Source organism: Momordica charantia, unplaced genomic scaffold (genome assembly GCF_013281855.1).
Source record: "Momordica charantia cultivar OHB3-1 unplaced genomic scaffold, Mcharantia_2.0 BLBB01000168.1, whole genome shotgun sequence".
NCBI lineage: Eukaryota > Viridiplantae > Streptophyta > Magnoliopsida > Cucurbitales > Cucurbitaceae > Momordica > Momordica charantia.
Genome location: NW_028275324.1, coordinates 40,767 through 46,520, shown reverse-complemented (window position 1 = coordinate 46,520; position 5,754 = coordinate 40,767). Strand labels below are relative to the sequence as shown.

At 32.8% G+C, this 5,754-nt stretch overlaps 2 non-coding genes and 1 pseudogene across 2 annotated transcripts; all 3 read right to left on the bottom strand.

The window, feature by feature from the left end:
- Positions 1 to 2,512: 2,512 nt before the first annotated feature.
- On the bottom strand, positions 2,513 to 3,804 carry LOC148207230 (uncharacterized; annotated as a pseudogene).
- Positions 3,805 to 4,808: 1,004 nt separating this feature from the next.
- Positions 4,809 to 4,882, bottom strand: TRNAW-CCA (transfer RNA tryptophan (anticodon CCA)). Its single transcript has one exon. It is a non-coding gene; the product is annotated as a tRNA-Trp (tRNA).
- Positions 4,883 to 5,046: 164 nt separating this feature from the next.
- Positions 5,047 to 5,120, bottom strand: TRNAP-UGG (transfer RNA proline (anticodon UGG)). The gene has a single exon. It is a non-coding gene; the product is annotated as a tRNA-Pro (tRNA).
- Positions 5,121 to 5,754: the final 634 nt, after the last annotated feature.

The window sequence follows — 5,754 nt, the reverse complement described above, 5'->3', positions numbered from 1 at the left end:
TTCCAGTCATTCTTGACACAATTTTTAAATATTGGATCTTCCGTTATTTAAATCGTGTATCTCCGTCACTTGTAGTGATTTATCATTCAATGAATGACTGAAAAATCTAATGTTTGTTACTTTGTACATAAGTAAAACATTAAAAATTTTATTTATTCCTTCTACCCATCCAGAAGGATGCCTCCTATATTCGAGTAACATTATTTCAGTAAATAGCAGAATCATGGATAGGGAACTATACTAGGGACCTACCTAATTTTATTGTATAAATTTTTGGGCTCAATGATTGGACCATGCAAACTAGAAATACCTTTTCTTCGATAAAGGAAGAGATTACTCGATCTATTTCCGTATCACTCATGATATATATAATAACTTGGGCACCCGTTTCAAATGCATATCCCATTTTTGCACAGCAGGGTTATGAAAATCCACGAGAAGCAACCGGCCGTATTGTCTGTGCCAACTGCCATTTAGCTAATAAGCCCGTGGATATCGAGGTTCCACAAGCGGTACTTCCTGATACTGTATTTGAAGCAGTTGTTCGAATTCCTTATGATATGCAACTGAAACAAGTTCTTGCGAATGGTAAAAAGGGCGGTTTGAATGTGGGGGCTGTTCTGATTTTACCCGAAGGGTTTGAATTAGCCCCCCCCGATCGTATTTCTCCCGAGATTAAAGAAAAGATAGGCAATCTGTCTTTTCAGAGCTATCGTCCCACTAAAAAAAATATTCTTGTTATAGGTCCTGTTCCTGGTCAGAAATATAGTGAAATCACCTTTCCTATTCTTTCCCCGGACCCTGCGACTAAGAAAGATGTTCACTTCTTAAAATATCCCATATACGTAGGCGGGAACAGGGGAAGGGGTCAGATTTATCCCGACGGGAGTAAGAGTAATAATAATGTTTATAATGCTACAGCAGCAGGTATAGTAAGCAAAATAATACGAAAAGAAAAAGGAGGATATGAAATAACCATAGTGGATGCATCGGATGGGCGTCAAGTGGTTGATATTATCCCTCCAGGACCAGAACTTCTTGTTTCAGAGGGCGAATCTATCAAACTTGATCAACCATTAACGAGTAATCCTAATGTGGGAGGATTTGGTCAGGGAGATGCGGAAATAGTCCTTCAAGATCCATTACGTGTCCAAGGCCTTTTGTTCTTTTTTGCATCTGTTATTTTGGCACAAATATTTTTGGTTCTTAAAAAGAAACAGTTTGAGAAGGTTCAATTGTCCGAAATGAATTTCTAAATCTGCGGATTTATCAACATCAAGTTCGTAAACAAAACCAAATTCTTGTTGGCAATTCTATAATTTAATTATGTATGATCAAAAAATTATGAAAAACCTTTTCCTTGTTTTTGCTTATATTCTTTTTCTACCCTATTTCGGGAATGACTTGTACCGCATTACTAGTCATAGTATGGATATTGTGAGGAAGACTATTTTACCTCTTCTTTATTTCTTTGTTTTTTACAATACAAATAGGAGCGGTATTATTATGTCACTGGTGTCAGATTGAAATGTCATTGAATGTATCCATTTTGATTCTAATAGAATAAAATTCGATTAGATATTAAAAATAAGATAATTAAATGGAGAATAGAAAAAAAATGAAGGGAACAAAAAATTCTAGAAGGGATTATTCGTCTTCCTAGTCTTCGACACCAGAAAAATTCCTTTTCTTGTTCTTGTGTCGAAATAATAAAATAATTAATTATTATTGATCCCGTTCGTCAAAGATCCCTATTCTTGGTTTCAATTTTTCCCGGTTTATCAGAACCTTTTTTTAGATTTATTACATAAGTAGTGAACAAATTCAATGAACTTATAAATTTTTTTTATATTAAAATAACTAAAGAAAATTCTATTAGTATATTAAAGGGTTTGTGATATCTGATCGATAGAAATATATTATTGTTATATTGTGATTGTGTCATCCAGAAAGAGGGAATCGAGTGATTCTCTCTTTCTTTTTTTTTCACTTTGAAAGTCTCGACCTATACTATCGCGAAAGATATGTTCTGAATCAACTTTTTGAAGCAATTCATAATTATAAAGAAATGAAGTTTTTTGAAACATCGGAAAGATACATTTTGTCATTTATACGAATAAATTATTCTAATTAGTAAGAGCTCAACGGGACCTACCCCCTCTTTTTTTTCTGATTCGAGGGGGATCCTGTTGAGTTCTTACGCTTTCATGTCTACAACTCAGTTCATCCGATTATTACAGGGATGAACCTAATCCAGAATATGAACCATAAAAGAAAATACCGATTAAACCGATCACAGTAATACCAGTTACAGTACCTATTATCCAAAGAGGAATCCTTCCAGTAGTCTCGGCCATTTGTCCCACTTCCCTCCACATTTCATCAAGTGGTCGTGCTAGAGACAGAAACAGTCATAGATAATTATGAGATGATATCCTTCCGAATGGGATAAGATAATTCGTACTATTATTTAGTATTTTCTTTTATTTAATTGAAGAAATAATTGGAAAATAAAACAGCAAGTACAAAAATGAGTAATAACCCCCAGTAGAGACTGGTACGATTCAATTCAACATTTTGTTCGTTCGGATTTGATTGTGTCATAGCTCTATAATTCGGATTAGGTTTATCGTTGGATGAACTGCATTGCTGATATTGACCCTAAAAAAGAAACGGTAGGTACAGCTAGTCCGTGAACAGCCAACCATCGCACTGTAAAAATAGGATAAGTTTTATCGATAGTCATTTGGTCCTCCTAAAAAGATCTACTAAATTCATCGAGTTGTTCCAAAGAATCAAAACGGCCAGTTATTAATGGAATTCCTTGTCGGCTCTCTGTAAAATACTCATTTGGACGAGGGCTTCCAAAAACATCGTAAGCTAAACCCGTGCTGACGAATAACCAACCTGCAATGAATAGAGAAGGTATAGTAATGCTATGAATGACCCAGTATCGAATACTGGTGATAATATCAGCAAAAGAACGTTCTCCTGTGCTTCCAGACATGCCGAGCTCCACATATTCTTGTACAGTCAAAAGGTGATCGATTCCGTAAAAGATGAGATCAGTAAATGGAAATTAACTGAAATTTTATCTTTGTAAGATCGTCAATATTGTACCGAGGGTGTTTTCAGAGTATACCGAATCAGTATAGCTATCCTTCTTCTGACGCAGCAACGCAATTTCACAATCAGTATCGAAATGAAGCACTAAATAATTAATTTCTTCTTTTCTTGGTGCTTGTCGATGTAGAATCATGTACCATTCATTCAATATAAAATTCGGAAAATTCCTGTAGTAGTATAAGGGTTGTCTCGGTTATTGGCTTCGGGCTAGAAACCGAAGATTGGGTAAAATGTGAATCCTACTGGTTGGTTTATAATAATTCAGGAAGCAGATTCTCATAGTTCCAAAATTAAATTAAATTAGACGTGAAATCTAGAAATATTCCTTTTGTGTTTGTAGTTATATTTTTTGTTTGAATCTTTTTTTTATTTTAAGGAATTGGTTAGTCGTCCAGTAACAAGTAACAGTAGTACATACCATTCGATGAAAGAAAGAGAACAACGAATAAAATAATAATCAATATTCGTAATGCACGCATTATTGTTGTTATATTAGACTCAAAGGATCGTTCTTCAACTAATTAGAAGAATGGTTTTAATATGGAAAGCAAAAATGTAGAACCTAGTTTCGAGTGATCTGATCGTGCGATACTTTTTTCTTTTTATTCAAGATTTTATGGGAATGAACCCACTACTGAAAATTTAATTAGTTGGAATAAAATTAAAATAAAGGGCATTATAAGGTCATTCATTCTTCAGCGATTCAAAGAACATTTCATTTTTGGAATCAAGTTACACAACATAGTTTATTTATTATTATTTTTTTTTTTAATATTAAAAATTTTTTTATATATTTTATCTTTCTAATTATTTAGAATCCATTTAATAGTTAATAGATTTATATATTAAATTAATTTTTAATAAAAAAATTATTGTTTATAATAAGAATATTAGTTTTTACAACTCTTGAGTTGTCCAATGAATCCGTTGATTCGGAATCGCGGGATAGAGAGACAGATGCCGAATTGATTTCTTACCTATGTCACAAGATTTTTGTTAGTATCATCTATAATGATAATAATAGATAAATCAAAAACTTTCAATTGAATTTATTCTTTCAATTGGTATTTTTACTTATCCATCCGCGTATCTTTCAAAAATAGAAACTTAGGGAAGTGCTTTATAAACATATGGATAAAAATAACGTATTTCATTTAGCCTCGTCATGCCTACTATCACTAGTTATTTCGGTTTTTTACTAGCAGTTTTAACTATAACCTCAGCTTTATTTATCGGTCTGAACAAGATACGACTTATTTGATTGAAATAAATTGAATGCACAATTCAAAAAAAGAAACATTTCTGTGGTATTCCATATATTCTATATATTGTAGAGTTCTTTACCTTGTCAATTCAATTTCCAATTCTTGGTCATTGAGATTCATGGGCAATACAGATTAATATTTTAAGGATAGATATTACCTCTCCTTTTCCTCGTTCAACTAAATTGAAATGATTGAAGTTTTTCTATTTGGAATCGTATTAGGTCTAATTCCTATTACTTTGGCTGGATTATTTGTGACCGCATATTTACAATACAGACGGGGGGATCAGTTGGACCTTTGATTAATTAACAGCTCTTTTTTTGATTGACCTCCTACTTGCTTTATAGGAGGTCAAATTTTTATTTATGTTGAATTATTTCAGTATAATTTTCGATCTAACAATAACAAGAATCGAATCACGCTCTGTAGGACTTGAACCTACGACATCGGGTTTTGGAGACCCACGTTCTACCGAACTGAACTAAGAGCGTTTTATTATCAAACTAAATGCAACCCTAATATATCTTGCATAAATATATTATCATATAGAATATCAGAAAATTAAATAAAAAAAAAGATTGATTCGGTATATGTATGTTCAATTTTTATGGATCTCAATTGATTCCTCGTTACTGTTCAGACGATAAGTAATAGGTAGGGATGACAGGATTTGAACCCGTGACATTTTGTACCCAAAACAAACGCGCTACCAAGCTGCGCTACATCCCTTTCAATTGGTCTACAGTGTCATTGTAGAGAATCCCTGTCTTGTTTTCCACATTTTTTTTTTATTTCGTCCATTGGTATACACAAATTATCTTGCCATTTCTTCTTTTTTGTCTCATATCATATAACATATATAAAATATAATAAAAAGACTTATATACGTATGAAATAATAAATATGAAATCCGCCGTAAAGAAAAAAGAATATTTGTGGGGGCGGAAAGCGACATATTTTTTTTATAATAAAAAAGGGAATATCTACCGAATTGAACTGTTGTACATTTCAATTTGAATTAGGAATTCCGCGGACAATACAAGCGGTTATTAACTATATATACATTTGATGGTATGTAATACCATTATGTATTACAAATTACTATAAAGTAGGAGGGTTTTAAATGCGAGATCTAAAAACATATCTCTCCGTGGCACCGGTAGTAAGTACGATATGGTTCGGGTCTTTAGCGGGTCTATTAATAGAGATCAATCGTTTATTCCCAGATGCGTTGGTATTCCCATTTTTTTAATTCTAGTTATTGACTTGGGAAGGGGTGAAGAAGATTAGAAAAACAATCAAATATCTGTGACTAATCCCCTTCCCCTTCTTTTTTTTTAGAGTTTTTAGACTTAGAATAAGT